This window comes from Musca domestica, unplaced genomic scaffold (assembly GCF_030504385.1).
Source record: "Musca domestica strain aabys unplaced genomic scaffold, Musca_domestica.polishedcontigs.V.1.1 13, whole genome shotgun sequence".
Classification (NCBI taxonomy): Eukaryota; Metazoa; Arthropoda; class Insecta; order Diptera; family Muscidae; genus Musca; species Musca domestica.
The window spans coordinates 6,852,870-6,870,374 of NW_026712172.1; positions in this window are offsets into that span (position 1 = coordinate 6,852,870).

The window sequence follows — 17,505 nt, forward strand, 5'->3', positions numbered from 1 at the left end:
GTCTGCTGCCAAAATGTTTACGTGCCCAAGGCTGAAATAAACTATATGATCTTCCAATGAACATGGCACGTGTTAAGTTTTCAGTTCCAAAATCATAACTTTCCCTGCATGGTACCTAAGGACCTCACATCTTCCTACCAAAAATTGTAGGCTGTTGGTTAAGTCTATGATTTTCATTGCTCAGTTTATTGAATCCCAATTTGAAAATTTGCAAAGACTGCATTGAGCAATGAACAATTATTGATCGTAGGCTAGTTATATGTTCTATCACGTCATATTGGTAGTGTAAACCTGCTTGTTTTCCCTAGCATAACTTAACCTAACAATCCTACCACCTATCCTGTTAATACTAATAGACACATGAGTGCTTACGCACTCAGGTCCATATGTTTCACATTACACATTCATTTGGTTTTCATGCTCAGACTTTGAGATTAAATTTGCGTAGTGCAGTTCGTTTTAATGCAATGTTGTTGATCCAACGCTGGATGTAACCAATTTTACAAAACGCACACATACATACATACAAATATTACGTATGGAGAAAGACATAGAAAAAGCAGGGGACATACATAATGTTGTCATGTTCAAATGACCCCTCAGCATGTTATTTATTTATGTACGTATGTACGCATCCTTGATTTGTTACATTTGTTCTAATTTTCAGTTCTGAATCAGTTGCTGGGTATTTGTTTGACAGATAACAAAGCAGCACAGTAGCACTCAGTAAAGTTGGACATGGAGCAACAAGTAAATAACTTGAATAGCAGCATGCGTATAATGAACGTAATGAACAGTAGATTAGCTTTATTTCTAGAAAAAAGGAAAAATTTCGAAGATAGCATGCGGTTTGTGACCCGATATGTAACTCCAGCATACACCTAAGGAAATCTTGACAGCTTCGGTGTACAAACTGACCACATTCGTTGTCAATAGTGTCGCAACACCGTTAGTGGTTGAACTGAGTACGTCGTTGTCATTTCCTATCACAAACGTGTACAAACACCATATGGGATTAGATTAACACCATTCCGGTGTCGAATGGACACCGTTCCTTGTCAGATTTTAAGCATACTTCTAATCTATCAAGAACCGCTGATCTGATTTTAACGATTTACACAAATTCGGAATTGTCTCTTAGCAGAAAAGGATAAAATCTAAAAAAATTATTTTTACGCGATTTTTTTAGATTTTAAATTTGAAAATTTTCATTTTGACTTTTGAAGTGTACAATAGTAATGTTTTATTTTGCCAATTTTTTTTTCCATTTTGACTTACTATTTTCGAATGTACATTTGTAGTGTTTTTTTTTTTTTTTTTTTTTTTTTGAATTCTAATATTATGCGTAGTCTTTTTAGGTAGTATAAAGCAACGAAAATTATGGAGTGGCGGACCTAAATAGATGATCTCAAAATAATTTAACGTGGTCAAACCATAGTTAAAAGATAATTAATTTTTCAAAATTGCTAAAAAATCAAAAAAAAGAGCCTATTGCATTGCAAAAACTCTAAAATCGGGAAAAAATACAGAGAATTTTTTCAATGGAATCAAATTTCAAAATAATAGTCGCTGTAAGAAATCAGCGCACAAGTTGACATTTTTTTTCAATTTGTTTATTAGTTAATATGTTTATAACTCAAGAACGTTTCGACGGATTTTCACAACTTCGGAATGGAATCTTGGCACAAAAAATGCGTAAGATATGCCAATAAAAATATAAAAGAAAAAATTCTTTTGGCGTGAAATTGTTTCAATTTAAAAACTCTATAGAAGTGTACATTTTTTATTGTTTTGAATTCTAAATGAATAATATCAACAAGTAAAAAAGCTGTAAGTTCGGCCGGGCCGAACTTTGAATACCAACCACCATTTAGAACAAATTTGGTAATTTTCAAAAAAAAAAAAAAAATCCGTTAAAAATTTTGATAAAATCTTAAAAATACTGAATGTAGCCGTATATTAGGGTCTATACGAGAACCTGGACCTGCATAGGCAACTTTTGTCATTAGCTATTACAATATTCAAAAGCGAAACTTGAAAAGAATCTGTTAATAACGTAGCTAAAATCATCAAAATTCCGAATATAGGGAGGTACCATGGGAGTAATAAAACGTGGACCTGCACAGAAAATTTTCTGTCATAGGATGTATTATCCATTACGAACTTCAAATGCAAAATTTGAAACAATTCCGGTAAATAATGTCGTTAAAATCATCAAAATACCGAATATCGGGAGGTACCGCTATATGGGGGCTATACGAAGACGTGGACCTACATAGCACATTTTTAATACCAAAAGTCCTACAGACATAAGATGCATTTGAGTGAAATTTTATCAATCTACTTCAATTCGTTCGGAAGCAAGAGTGATTTTCACAGACGGACAGACGGATAGACGAATAGACGGACGGACATGGCCGAATCGACGACGGGTACAACCCGATTTCAAGTATATCTTACATTTTAACCATATTTTCATACTAATTTCGGCAAATGTTGGTAATTTGGGAAGAAACCATCCCTGCAAAAAGTGATCATATACCAGTAAGACTGTTTGGATAATGCAGTTAATCTTATCAAAAAACCATAAAGTGAATGAGGCCGTTATATGGGGCCATACCAAAACGGGAACATCTGTGGACAATTTTATACTTCAAGCATTATCATCTATCAAACATTCTAAAATACCAAATTTGAAACAATTATGTGGGCAAATGTAACTAGGATTATCAACATACCCAATATCGGTAGGTATCGTTATATGTGTTAGACACATCCGAGGATAAATGTGACAAAAATCATCAAAATACCGTGGACCGATAGATCATTTTCAATACCAACCATCCTATACACAATACAAATTGTTCTGCTAAATTTTGACGCTCTATGTCAAATAATGTGGGCTGTACTTAGAATTTTATGCTGATTATGAATATATATATATATATATATATATATATATATATATATATATATATATATATATATATATATATATATATATATATATATATATATATATATATATATATATATATATATATATATATATATATATATATATATATATATATATATATATATATATACTAGCTGGCCCGTTCCGCGTTGCCGGCCCGCGTTGTTTTGGTATAGCCCCCATATAAAGGTACCTCCCGATATTCGGAGTTTTAATTTTTTTGCCACATTTTTTCACGGATTTGTCTAAAAATTGGTATTTGTGGGTCATAAGGGGTTCTAGTTCGTGTGGCGGAACATTGTATATATAGGTCCACGTTTTAATATAGTCCCCATATAACGGTACCTCCCAATATTCGATATTTTGATGAAAATTGGTATTTGTAGTCATAATGGGTTCTAGCTCCGTTGGCGAAACATTGTATGTATAGGTCCATGATTTGATATAGCCCCCATATACAGTACCTCCCGATATTCGGTATTTTGATGGTTTTTGCCATATTTCTTCTAATGTTTCCTTTACCCTAAGGTGGAGGGTATTTAAAGTTTGGCCCGGCCGAACTTAATGTTTTTATACATAGTAGTAAGGGTATTATGTCTTTGTGCATTTGTTTGTAACATGGAGAAGGAATCGAGATAGACCCATAGCTATTTTGAGGATCTCATTAGAATTACTTTCTAAGTTGGTTTATGCATGTCAGTCCGTCCGTCCGTCCGTCTGTCCCTGTATTCTTGTGAACAAAATGCAGGTCGCATTGATTATTTGATTGAGATGAAATTTTTCACAAATCATTTGTTTGGCTCAAGGACGAACCCTATTGAAATTGGAAATAATCGGTCAAAATTTAGATATAGCTCCCATATATATCTTCGTCCGATTTGCCTTTTATTGTGCACCAAACGTGTAATATCAGCCCGAATAGTATAGAATTTTGCACATACAACCAAATTAGGCCTGAAAATAAGTATGCCAAATTTTATCGAAATCGGTTCAGATATAGCTATAGCTCCCATATATATTGTTCATCCGATTTATCATTTTTGTCCTCCGCAGCCGTAATATGCACTCTGTAACAACAATATTTGGGGAAATATATCAAATGCATCTTAGAAATACCTTTGCTAAATTTTATCGATATCGGGTCAGATTTGGATATAGCTCCCATATATAACTTCATCCGATTTACCTTTTAATGTACACCAAACGTCTAATATTTGCCCAAATGGGATGAAATTTGGTACATGCGACCGAGTTGAGTCTAGAAGATAATACGCCAGATTTGGTGAAGATCGGTTCAGATATAGCTATAGCTCCCATATATATTTTTCATCCGATTTGTTGTATTTGTTAGCCACAGCCGTAATATGCACTCCGTAACAACGATATTCAAGGAAATATATCAAATATAGCTCAGAAATATCTTTGCCAAATTTTATCGAGATCGGTTCAGATTTGGATATAGCTCCCATATATATCTTTATCTGATTTCAAATTAAATTTACACCAAATGGGTAATACAAGTCCGAATTTAAAAGATACAATTGCTTCGGCATATTTAGTCCTTTGAACTTTAAATTACAATTATAATCATAGCGTGTATGATTAAATTATCGCATAAAATCTTTTAATTGTTATGTGGAGCTCTACTAAATCAGCAAAGTGGTGTAGGGTATCACAAAGTGGGCCCAGCCCGACTTTAGGACTTTCCTTACTGGTTTTTACTTGTTAAAATTTTAACAGAATTTTTTAAAGATTTTATTTTTTGAAAATTTCCAAATTCGTTCCAAATGGTGGAGGGTATTCAAAGTTCGGCCCGGCCGAACTTACTGCTTTTTATCTTGTTTATTGCCAATCTTGTTTTCCAAAATACTCCAGACATAATAGTCCAACGGATGGTGCTTGCTGAGTGCGATGGAGCTGAGTAATGTTGGAATGTCCAAGGTCTGCTGCCAAAATGTTTACGTGCCCAAGGCTGAAATAAACTATATGATCTTCCAATGAACATGGCACGTGTTAAGTTTTCAGTTCCAAAATCATAACTTTCCCTGCATGGTACCTAAGGACCTCACATCTTCCTACCAAAAATTGTAGGCTGTTGGTTAAGTCTATGATTTTCATTGCTCAGTTTATTGAATCCCAATTTGAAAATTTGCAAAGACTGCATTGAGCAATGAACAATTATTGATCGTAGGCTAGTTATATGTTCTATCACGTCATATTGGTAGTGTAAACCTGCTTGTTTTCCCTAGCATAACTTAACCTAACAATCCTACCACCTATCCTGTTAATACTAATAGACACATGAGTGCTTACGCACTCAGGTCCATATGTTTCACATTACACATTCATTTGGTTTCATGCTCAGACTTTGAGATTAAATTTGCGTAGTGCAGTTCGTTTTAATGCAATGTTGTTGATCCAACGCTGGATGTAACCAATTTTACAAAACGCACACATACATACATACAAATATTACGTATGGAGAAAGACATAGAAAAAGCAGGGGACATACATAATGTTGTCATGTTCAAATGACCCCTCAGCATGTTATTTATTTATGTACGTATGTACGCATCCTTGATTTGTTACATTTGTTCTAATTTTCAGTTCTGAATCAGTTGCTGGGTATTTGTTTGACAGATAACAAAGCAGCACAGTAGCACTCAGTAAAGTTGGACATGGAGCAACAAGTAAATAACTTGAATAGCAGCATGCGTATAATGAACGTAATGAACAGTAGATTAGCTTTATTTCTAGAAAAAAGGAAAAATTTCGAAGATAGCATGCGGTTTGTGACCCGATATGTAACTCCAGCATACACCTAAGGAAATCTTGACAGCTTCGGTGTACAAACTGACCACATTCGTTGTCAATAGTGTCGCAACACCGTTAGTGGTTGAACTGAGTACGTCGTTGTCATTTCCTATCACAAACGTGTACAAACACCATATGGGATTAGATTAACACCATTCCGGTGTCGAATGGACACCGTTCCTTGTCAGATTTTAAGCATACTTCTAATCTATCAAGAACCGCTGATCTGATTTTAACGATTTACACAAATTCGGAATTGTCTCTTAGCAGAAAAGGATAAAATCTAAAAAAATTATTTTTACGCGATTTTTTTAGATTTTAAATTTGAAAATTTTCATTTTGACTTTTGAAGTGTACAATAGTAATGTTTTATTTTGCCAATTTTTTTTTCCATTTTGACTTACTATTTTCGAATGTACATTTGTAGTGTTTTTTTTTTTTTTTTTTTTTTTTGAATTCTAATATTATGCGTAGTCTTTTTAGGTAGTATAAAGCAACGAAAATTATGGAGTGGCGGACCTAAATAGATGATCTCAAAATAATTTAACGTGGTCAAACCATAGTTAAAAGATAATTAATTTTTCAAAATTGCTAAAAAATCAAAAAAAGAGCCTATTGCATTGCAAAAACTCTAAAATCGGGAAAAAATACAGAGAATTTTTTCAATGGAATCAAATTTCAAAATAATAGTCGCTGTAAGAAATCAGCGCACAAGTTGACATTTTTTTTCAATTTGTTTATTAGTTAATATGTTTATAACTCAAGAACGTTTCGACGGATTTTCACAACTTCGGAATGGAATCTTGGCACAAAAAATGCGTAAGATATGCCAATAAAAATATAAAAGAAAAAATTCTTTTGGCGTGAAATTGTTTCAATTTAAAAACTCTATAGAAGTGTACATTTTTTATTGTTTTGAATTCTAAATGAATAATATCAACAAGTAAAAAAGCTGTAAGTTCGGCCGGGCCGAACTTTGAATACCAACCACCATTTAGAACAAATTTGGTAATTTTCAAAAAAAAAAAAAAATCCGTTAAAAATTTTGATAAAATCTTAAAAATACTGAATGTAGCCGTATATTAGGGTCTATACGAGAACCTGGACCTGCATAGGCAACTTTTGTCATTAGCTATTACAATATTCAAAAGCGAAACTTGAAAAGAATCTGTTAATAACGTAGCTAAAATCATCAAAATTCCGAATATAGGGAGGTACCATGGGAGTAATAAAACGTGGACCTGCACAGAAAATTTTCTGTCATAGGATGTATTATCCATTACGAACTTCAAATGCAAAATTTGAAACAATTCCGGTAAATAATGTCGTTAAAATCATCAAAATACCGAATATCGGGAGGTACCGCTATATGGGGGCTATACGAAGACGTGGACCTACATAGCACATTTTTAATACCAAAAGTCCTACAGACATAAGATGCATTTGAGTGAAATTTTATCAATCTACTTCAATTCGTTCGGAAGCAAGAGTGATTTTCACAGACGGACAGACGGATAGACGAATAGACGGACGGACATGGCCGAATCGACGACGGGTACAACCCGATTTCAAGTATATCTTACATTTTAACCATATTTTCATACTAATTTCGGCAAATGTTGGTAATTTGGGAAGAAACCATCCCTGCAAAAAGTGATCATATACCAGTAAGACTGTTTGGATAATGCAGTTAATCTTATCAAAAAACCATAAAGTGAATGAGGCCGTTATATGGGGCCATACCAAAACGGGAACATCTGTGGACAATTTTATACTTCAAGCATTATCATCTATCAAACATTCTAAAATACCAAATTTGAAACAATTATGTGGGCAAATGTAACTAGGATTATCAACATACCCAATATCGGTAGGTATCGTTATATGTGTTAGACACATCCGAGGATAAATGTGACAAAAATCATCAAAATACCGTGGACCGATAGATCATTTTCAATACCAACCATCCTATACACAATACAAATTGTTCTGCTAAATTTTGACGCTCTATGTCAAATAATGTGGGCTGTACTTAGAATTTTATGCTGATTATGAATATATATATATATATATATATATATATATATATATATATATATATATATATATATATATATATATATATATATATATATATATATATATATATATATATATACTAGCTGGCCCGTTCCGCGTTGCCGGCCCGTAGTTTTTGTCTATTATGCATATTTGTCAAAGCATAATTATTCAAAGATTTGAATGTTATAAATGTTCACGTACTGGTCGATTAGTTTTTAATTTTTAGTCAAATGAGCAGTAATTTGGAATTTACTGTACTTTGTACACCTCATAATTGAGGGCTAATTGATTTAAGAATTGGCAAAGTTAATTACTTTTTTAAAACCATTAGCACCTCAGATTGTGCATTAGATTCCTCATAAGTCCCCCTAACCATGTCGGTCTGTTTGTCCGCCAAAAGGTGGACTTGAGGGGGTACTATTACATGGAGAAAATTCTAAAATTTGTAGATATGTTGAAATTTTTGTGTAAGATTTTCACTCCCCAAATACACATTTTTAGCCAAATCCTTTGAAATATGGTAAAATGCGAAACATCGACCTACATTGAAAACTTTCTTCACCGCTTATAATCCAAGATGACAAATAGAGGCCAAATCGAAAATATAGAAGAACAACAGAGCATGTCAAACTGAAAAAAAATTACGTGATTTAAATAAGTAAAAATAGTTTTATCCACCTCATAATTGAGGTCAGACAGAATTCAGAATATTCAAATATAATTGCTATTTTAACCCATTACCGTAATATGGGAACTAATTTCATTTGTCATTTAAATTGCAAATTGGAGACCCCATAAAGTCCATATTTTTCATCATAGTATAATTCAATGACGATTCAACAAATATTCGGTCCCGTGCTACTTTCTTATACTTGTAATTTGTTCATGTTTTCACAATTTACTTCATATAGATGTATATCCCAAATCTACGTTCCCAACCAATATTATCTTGGGGGTTACAAATTCAATAGAATACAAAATTTTCTTTTCTGACCACACATTAGATGTGAAAGTGGACTTGGGGATACTCCAATGTGGGGACTTTACATGAATAAATTTCTATGTGGCAATTATCTGTACGATGGTTCCTTACCCCAGGGTAGCATAAATACAATTTTTTAGTGGTCAAGACCAATATGGGCCCCACTCCGAAAATTTTATGCGAAGAGGTTCTCTACCCCTTTAGAAACAAAGATGCCAAATAAGGGCCAAAAATAGAAGAAAGTGGCGAAGACTCCAAAAATGGCTTAAATCGTACGATGGTTATTTATGATCGATATCATGACCTGCAAAAGCGATTTAAGGTATCTTAAATGTTCGGGAAGAATTTTTGGCAGGATAGAAATCCTTTTCTTACTAAAAGTCCCATTCGCTCTACTATTTTGCACCCTTTATATTTAGTATTTTACTGATTTTACTGATATTTTACTGAATTTTTGCGTTTTGAGTTCTCATTGGACGAATTATTGTCACATGAAAGAAGTAGGACCACGCTTTGAAATAAGCCCCATTAGTCTTTTTCGGTCATTTTTGTTTGTTTAAATGTCTGCGCATCTTCCAGTTGAAGCACGATGTAGGCCCTGGAGTTGAAAGGTAGATGTTAGTTACCATCGTATTTCGCACTTACTTCATTTTTTTGGTGAAAAATTGTATATAGTGAAAAATTACTCTTTATTTTGTTCACAAAAAATCCACTGAATTCAATATTAATATCATATTGAAATTGAAAAAAAGTGAAAAAAGAAGAATAACAAATTGAAAAAATTGACAAAAGAAGAATAACAAATTGCAAAAATCTTCAACTTTTTCGCTGATATTTTACAGCAACTGTTTAAAGATCCTTACAAAGTTTGCCAATAGAATGTACTTTTATTTTAAAATTCAATTCCATTGGAAAATTTTTTCGTTATTTTCCCGTTTTGAGAATTGTTGCAATGAAATCTCTTTTTTCGTGTTCTTTTAACGATTTTGAAAAAGTAATTATCTTTTAACTTTCATCATCTATTCCGTTTCGCCACCACATAATTCGGTACTACACTTCCATGTAACCCGCCAACAATTTCAGTTCTCAAGAAATCAAATTAATTAAATTAATTAATCAATTAAATAAATTGGTATTAATATTCGAATTCAAAAATAAAATATAAAAAACACTACAAATGTACATTAGAAAAAAGTAAGTAAAAATGAAAAAAAAATCATGCATAATAAAACATTACTATTGTATATTTCAAAAGTCAAAATGAAAATGTTAATATATCAAACTTTTACGCGATTTTTTTGGATATTATCCTTTTCGGATAAGAGACAATTCCGAATTTGTATGAATCATTAAAATCAGTTCAGCGGTTCTTAAGTTATAAGCGTAGTAACTAACACAACTTTAATTTATATATATAGATATATTAGGGGTCTATGACGAACATTTAGGAATGTTACAAACGGAATGAAAAAGTTAATATACCCTCCTTTCCAAGGTGGAGGAATAATAAGCATTAAAGACTAAAATTACGGGCCGACAACGCGGACCGGGCCAGGTAGTATTACTATAAAACTTAGATCGAGTTCGGAGATGGACAATATCGGTCTACTCCTTCTGGTACCTCCCTCATATAAGTTCAAAATTTTCGAAGAAAATATTAATTTAGCTAATAAAACAAGAGAGGATAGTTCAATTTTGTTCAAACTTTGTTAATTCATCAGGGCTAGTTTCGGTGCGAGAATGGACAACATGGCCCACTCCATCAAGTACTTCCTCCACAAAGCGTAATTTTTTTTAATATATAAAACTCTTGTAAAATATAAAATAAGAGTCTGATTGTCTTTAAATGGCACACATTCCAATATTTTACTATCACAAGATTTGGTGTGAAGATGGGCTATATTGGTCCACACCTTCCGATAGCTCCCTTAAAACGGGCCAAAACTTTGAATAGGCATGAAGCTCATAAAATGTGAAATGAGCCCCGATTCTTTTCAAATTTCACATATCCCAATATATCTACTTAAGCAAGATCTGATGTGAAGATGGTAGATATCGGACCATTCCTTCTTGTGCCTTCCCCACAACGGGTAAACATTTTGAATAATTATATCTTTGAGAAAATGTGAAATAATAGTCCGATTGTCTTGAAGTTTTGCGCATATCATTTTTTATCAACAAAAGATTTGGCATGATCCGGTATGCAGATGGTCTGGTATGAAGATGGTCTGGTATGAAGATGGTCTACTCCTTCTGGCACCTCCCCCCAAAAGGAGTCGAAATGTTGAAAAACAAAACGATTATAAAAGTGAATTAGGCACCCGATTCTCTTAAAATTTGACGCATTTTTAGTAACATAAGATCTGGTGTGAAGATGAAATATGTTGGTCCACTACTTTCTATTATTTCCACCACAACGAGTCAAAATTTTGAATATTTATATCTCTCGTCAAATGCAAAATAAGCTTCTAATTCATTCAAAACTTCACACATTCCAATATTTCTACTAACACAAGATCTGGTGTGAAGATGATAGCATTATCGGTATTAGATGAAGAGTCAATTGCCAACATCTCCAAACTCTAGAATTGTTTAAAATTCGGTACTTAAAGTTTGTAAAGGGTTCTAACTCTTGCGAAGTACATTGTCTATATAGGATCACGTTTTCATATATACCCCATAAAATAGTATCTTCCGATTTTCAGTATTTTAGGAATTAAGCCAATTTTTCAAATGGATTTGTTAAAATTTGGTGCAAAGATTTTATAATTCTATCTCTTGTGGGAAAACATTGTCTATATAGGAGTAAATTTTGTTATAGTCTCGTATGACTGACTAATTTTGATGATTAGCTAGCTACATTTTCAAAAAAAAAAAAAAAACTATCTTAAACTTGTAGTAGGAACCACCTTTTTGGCAGATAATTAGCTGTAAAGGTCCACGTTTTTGTACATCCCCCATAACTGTGTCACTCTTTTCACCGAAACTTTTTCACATTGAGTCTTTGGGGTTTGTAATGGCTACTACCTATAATGACCTATACAAATTCACGAACTTCAATCACCAAGTTTGAAATTATTCTGTTTGGCTAAAATCAATTCTTATCAAACATTTGGAGATACCATTATATGTGGCCAATATGAGTACATATGACGGTATCTCCAAATATTCGATATTAATTGATTTTAGCCAAACAAAATTATTTCAAACTTGGTGATTGAAGTTCTCAATAACCACCAATTTCTATTACAGATAATTGGATATAGAGATCTACTTTTTCGTATGACTGTAGCACTTGATATACGCAATTTATAAAATTATAGCTGGACTTTTAACAGATTTCTTACATTTTGCAAGTTTCTTTCAAATTGTGATACCCTTCAGGCCCGGGCTACTGTCCTGTCAAGTTCGAAGATGGGCTATACCGGCCAACTACAAATTTTTCAATGAAATTGTCTGAAAATCCACCAAAGAAGTTGCTTCTGAGTACTTCACCCCCTAGAAGAGTATTGTCTATATAGGTCCACGATATATATCCCCATATAACGGTACATTCAGATATTCGGTATACATACAGACTAGCTACATTTTTCAATGGACCACATACAACCTTACCCCCCACCTCCCATATTCGTTATTTTAACGATTTTAGGGACATTATTCACCGGAGTTGTTTCAAATTTCGTATTTAGAATTCGTAATGTGTACTACAGTCTATGACAAAAAATTGCGTATGCAGGCCTACGTCTTTGTATGGCCTCCATATAACGGTACCTTCTTATATTTTGACGATTGCAGGTACAACAATCAGCGAAATTGTTTGAAATTTCGTATTTGAAGTTCTTATTAGGTACTACAGCCTGTGAGAGAAAATTGCCTATGCAGGTCCAGCTTTTCGTATAGCCCCAACATAACGGCACCTCGGTATTTTGATGATTTTAGCTACATTATTCACCGGAGTTATTTTCAAGTTTCGTATTTGAATATTGTAATGGCTTATGACAAAAGTTGCCTATGCAGGTCCATGTCTTTATTAAAACCCCGATATAACGGCTATATTCGGCATTTTAAAGATTGAAATAGAATTTTTAACGGATTTTATTTGTATCCATTATTTCTTATTAACTACTTGATCTTCACCAAATTTGACGCACTAGCTTCTATATTCAATTCGGTCATAAGTGCCAAATTCCATCCCATTTAGACAAATATTGGACGTTTGGTGCACAATAAAAGGAAAATCGGACGAAGTTATATATGGGAGCTATATCCAAATCTGAACTGTTCTCGATAAAATTTGGCAAAGATATTTCTGAGCTGTATTTGATATATTTCCCCAAATATTGTTGTTGCAGAGTGCATATTACGGCTGCGGAGGACAAAAATAACAAATCGGATGAACAATATATATGGGAGCTATTGCTATATCTGAACCAATTTCGATCAAATTTGGCATACTTATTTTTAAGCCTGGGTGTATATTCAAAATTCCATACTATTCGGGCTGATATTACACGTTTGGTGCACAATAAAAGGCAAATCGGACGAAGATATATGTGGGAGCTATAGCTATATCTGAACCGATTATCTCCAATTTCAATAGGGTTCGTCCTTGGACCAAGCAAATGATCTGTGTAAATTTTCATATGGATCGGGCAATAAATGCGATCTGTACTTTGTTTACAAAAATACATGGACAGACGGACGGACGGACGGAGCGACATGCATAAATCGATTCAGAATGTGATTCTATGCAGATCATCAAAAGGAACTATGGGTCTATCTCGTTTCCTTTTGCCTGATACAAACAAATGCACAAATACATAATACCCTGACCACCTTGTGGTATAGGTTATAAATAGGCTAGTACGTATAATAATAATATGTTACGATTACCTAAAATTAAGAAAAGACCTATTATTTGGTAACGGAAATTTTGTTGGAATTCATTCGTTTATTGAATATCTGAGACCTTTTCCCAGATGTGGATATAATTCTAATATCTCATTTTTCGCATACTGGATCCAAATCAAAAATTTTATGTCTATACCCCATTTATTTGATGCGTAATCTATCAAAAAATAGATAGGTATCTTATTTTTTTCCAATTACCACATTTGGGCTCTTACAGAGTTTCTAAGTAAGTCACTTAGTAACAGCGTTATGTTCGTCTCAAAAATCTGATGTCATTTTCAACTTGTAAATAATATAAGTTTGAATCCAATATAAAATTACTCCAATTTACTTTGTAGTGACTTATATTGTAAATGTATAGTTCTTATTTTCCTGCTCCTTCCCAGCCTGCCATATAATCCAATCTAGGCTGCATTAAAATTAGCTTGCAATTGCTTCACTAAATCGAATAAATCTTTAACCACCCTCAATTTACCCTTTTTTAGTGGCGTTGTTTGCGTTCCAACAACATTGTAGGTTTATAATATAATTTGTCGTTGCAGCTTCTCGGAAGCAATAAAAAACGTCATTGACACCCTCCCTTCCACTCTCCTCCATGGAGCTGGCATGGCGTTACCATGAATTGGCTCTAAAGAACTTGTTAGAATTTATCTTGCTGCATAACTTTAACAGGGTCTTAATATTATTTTTGTGTTGTATGAGAATGGTTTATAAGAAAAAAAAGAGTAGATTATGATCTTGTTATAACCGTTCCTTTGGTATTTACTGGAGTGACAGTTGGAATTAAAGGAGAACGGGATGGGTATCATTGGATGAATGCAATGTACACTTAAACAAGTTTATTATTAAATTTGTCTTTCAAAACTATTATAGATTAATTTAATTAATAAGGTCGTCAAATTAACAGGCGTTTTTTGTTATTATATAAGCATTACAATAGTTTAAAAATCTATTGCATTTCAAGATTTGAATAGTATTTTTTGATTTAGAGGTTAAGAATTCATGATCACAACAGAGCAGTTTTTTTTTTGCATAATTTTTTTTAGCTCCAACTTTGCAAATCCTAATATTTACGTCAGTTCTAGGTCAGGATAATATCTGTCCACTCTTTCTGGTACCTCCCCCACAAAGGCTCAAAATTTTGAATATCCATGAAGCTCATAAAAAGCGAAGTTAACATCCGAACTGCCGAATTTGGTTGTCTCCGATGAGAAAATATTCGTTGTCCAGCAGTTTGTAAACAAACAAAATGATCGTGTTTACTTGCCAATGAGGTTGGCTACCAGAACTCAAGCGCCGACCATTGTGATAGTGTGGGCCGCCATAACTGCCGATGGTCCCTCTCCGCTCGTATTGATCGACAGTGGCATCAGAATAAATTCAGAATATTATAGCGATAATATTCTGGAGGGTATATTAAAGCCTTGGGCACGCAACATTTTGGCCGCCCTACCTTGGACAAGTTCAAAAGTATCAGTCCGTTACCTTTAGCCAATGTTCGATTATTTAAATATATTTTGTGTTGTATTATGATTATTCAAATTGTTGACCCTCTATTGAGTAGTTTCGGAAGGAATGGATCAATATTATACATTTCGTATTGATCCTAAATTAAAAGAGATGAAACAAGTTAAAAAGCAGTAAGTTCGGCCGGGCCGAACTTTGAATACCCTCCACCATTTAGAACGAATTTGGAAGTAAAATCCTTAAAAAATTCTGTTGCAATTTTAAAAATACCGAAGGTAGTAGTTATTTTGGGGTGTATACGACGTGGGCCTACATAGGCATTGTTTGTCATAAGCCATTACCATATTCAAATTCAAAACTTGAAATAAACGGTCAATAATTTAGCTAATATCATCAAAATATCGTATATAGGGAGGTACCGTTATATCGGCTATGCGAAGACCTGAACCTGCATTGACAATTTACTGTCATAGGCTGTAGCATCCATTACGAACTTCAAATAAAACATTTCAAACATTTTCGGTGAGTATTGTACCTAAAATCATCAAAATACAGAATATAGGGAGGTACTGATATATGGGGCCTATACGAAGCCCTGGACCTGCATAGACAATTTTCTGTCACAGACTGTAGTTCCCATTTCGAATTCTAAATACGTAATTTGAAACAATTCCGGTTAACAGTGTCGCTAAAATCATCAAAATATCGAATACAGGGAGATACCGTTATATAGAGGCTATACGAAGACGTGGACATGCACAGACAATTTTCTGTCTTAGGATGTAGTATCCATTTCGAACTTCAAATACCAAATTTGAAACATTTCCGTTGAATAATGTCTCTAAAATCATCAAAATACCGAATATCGGGAGGTACCGTTATATGGGGGCTATATGAAAACGTGGACCTACATGGGCCATTTACGATATTGCCTACTGGAAAAATAAACATGTGTGCAAAATTTTAGCCTTCTATCTCAATTCATTCGAAAGATAGCGTGATCACAACAGACAGACGGATGGAAAAAAGGACATCTCTAAATCGACTTAGAATTTTACGCTGATCAAGAATATATATACTTTGTTGGGTCTGACATGAGTATTTCGAGGAGTTACAAACGGAATGACAAAGTTAATATACCCTCCAGAGAACCGATATATCCCAGATCTTATGTTAGTAGAAATAATGGGATGTGTGAAATATGAAGAGATCCGGATGCTTATTTAATTAATTTTAATTAAAACTATGACCCTTTCTGTGGAAGGTACGAGAAGGAATGTTTCGATCTCAATCATCTTTATGATAGATTTTCTGCATATAGAAATATTAAGATGTGATAAGTCTGAATGGAATTGGATGTTAATTTCGCGTTTTATGTGCTTCATGCTGAGGGGAGGGGAGCTACTAGAAGGGGTGGACCAATATTTTCCATCTTCACGTCAGACCTTGGGTTAATAAAAGTATTGTGATGTGTGTAGTTTAAAGATAATCAGACTTTTACATCACATTTTATAAGAGTTATGGATATTCAAAATTTTGGTATTTCGCGTTTTGTTGAGGAGAATCTGTTGCTTATTTCGCATTTTATGAGAGTTATAATTATTCAAAATGTTGATCCTTTGTGGGCAAAGTACTTAATGGAGTAGACCGATACTGTCCATTTTAGTACTTTACATAGCACTGATACAAATATTCTGATTTGGACGGTTTGCAGAAAATTTAATGATCCTTTCTTGTGCTATATGGTAAATTATTTTCTGTAAAAATATTGACCTTTTGTAGGAGAGGTATCAGAAGGTGTTCACTGATATTGCTATATCCGAACTCAATCTAAGTTTGAGAATAATATTACGACGTTCCAAGTTTGAATCGAATCAGATACTCCCTTCGAGAGTTATGGTGCACACTAGCCAGCCAGATAGACGGACGGACACCCCTATATCGACTCCAAATGTCCAAATGTTTGGTCCAGATAGACCTAGAGTCAAGAACCGTTATTTCTATAAAATACGTTCTGACAGTATCAAATTAAATATACAGGGTGAGATAAAAAAAACCGCAACAAAGTCAAACGCAATAATTTTTACATTTTTGTTTTTAAATTTTATTGAATGAAAAGAGAGCGGCCATCGCCTGCTATGGCCAACACCATCACCATGTGCCGGAGCACATTTTCAGCTTACCTCTTTGGCAAGTAAACACGATCATTTTGATTGTTTACAAACTGCTGGACAACGACTGTTTTCTCATCGGAGAAAACCGAATTCGGCAGTTCACCACTTTCGGCCAAGCGAAGCAACTCTTTAGC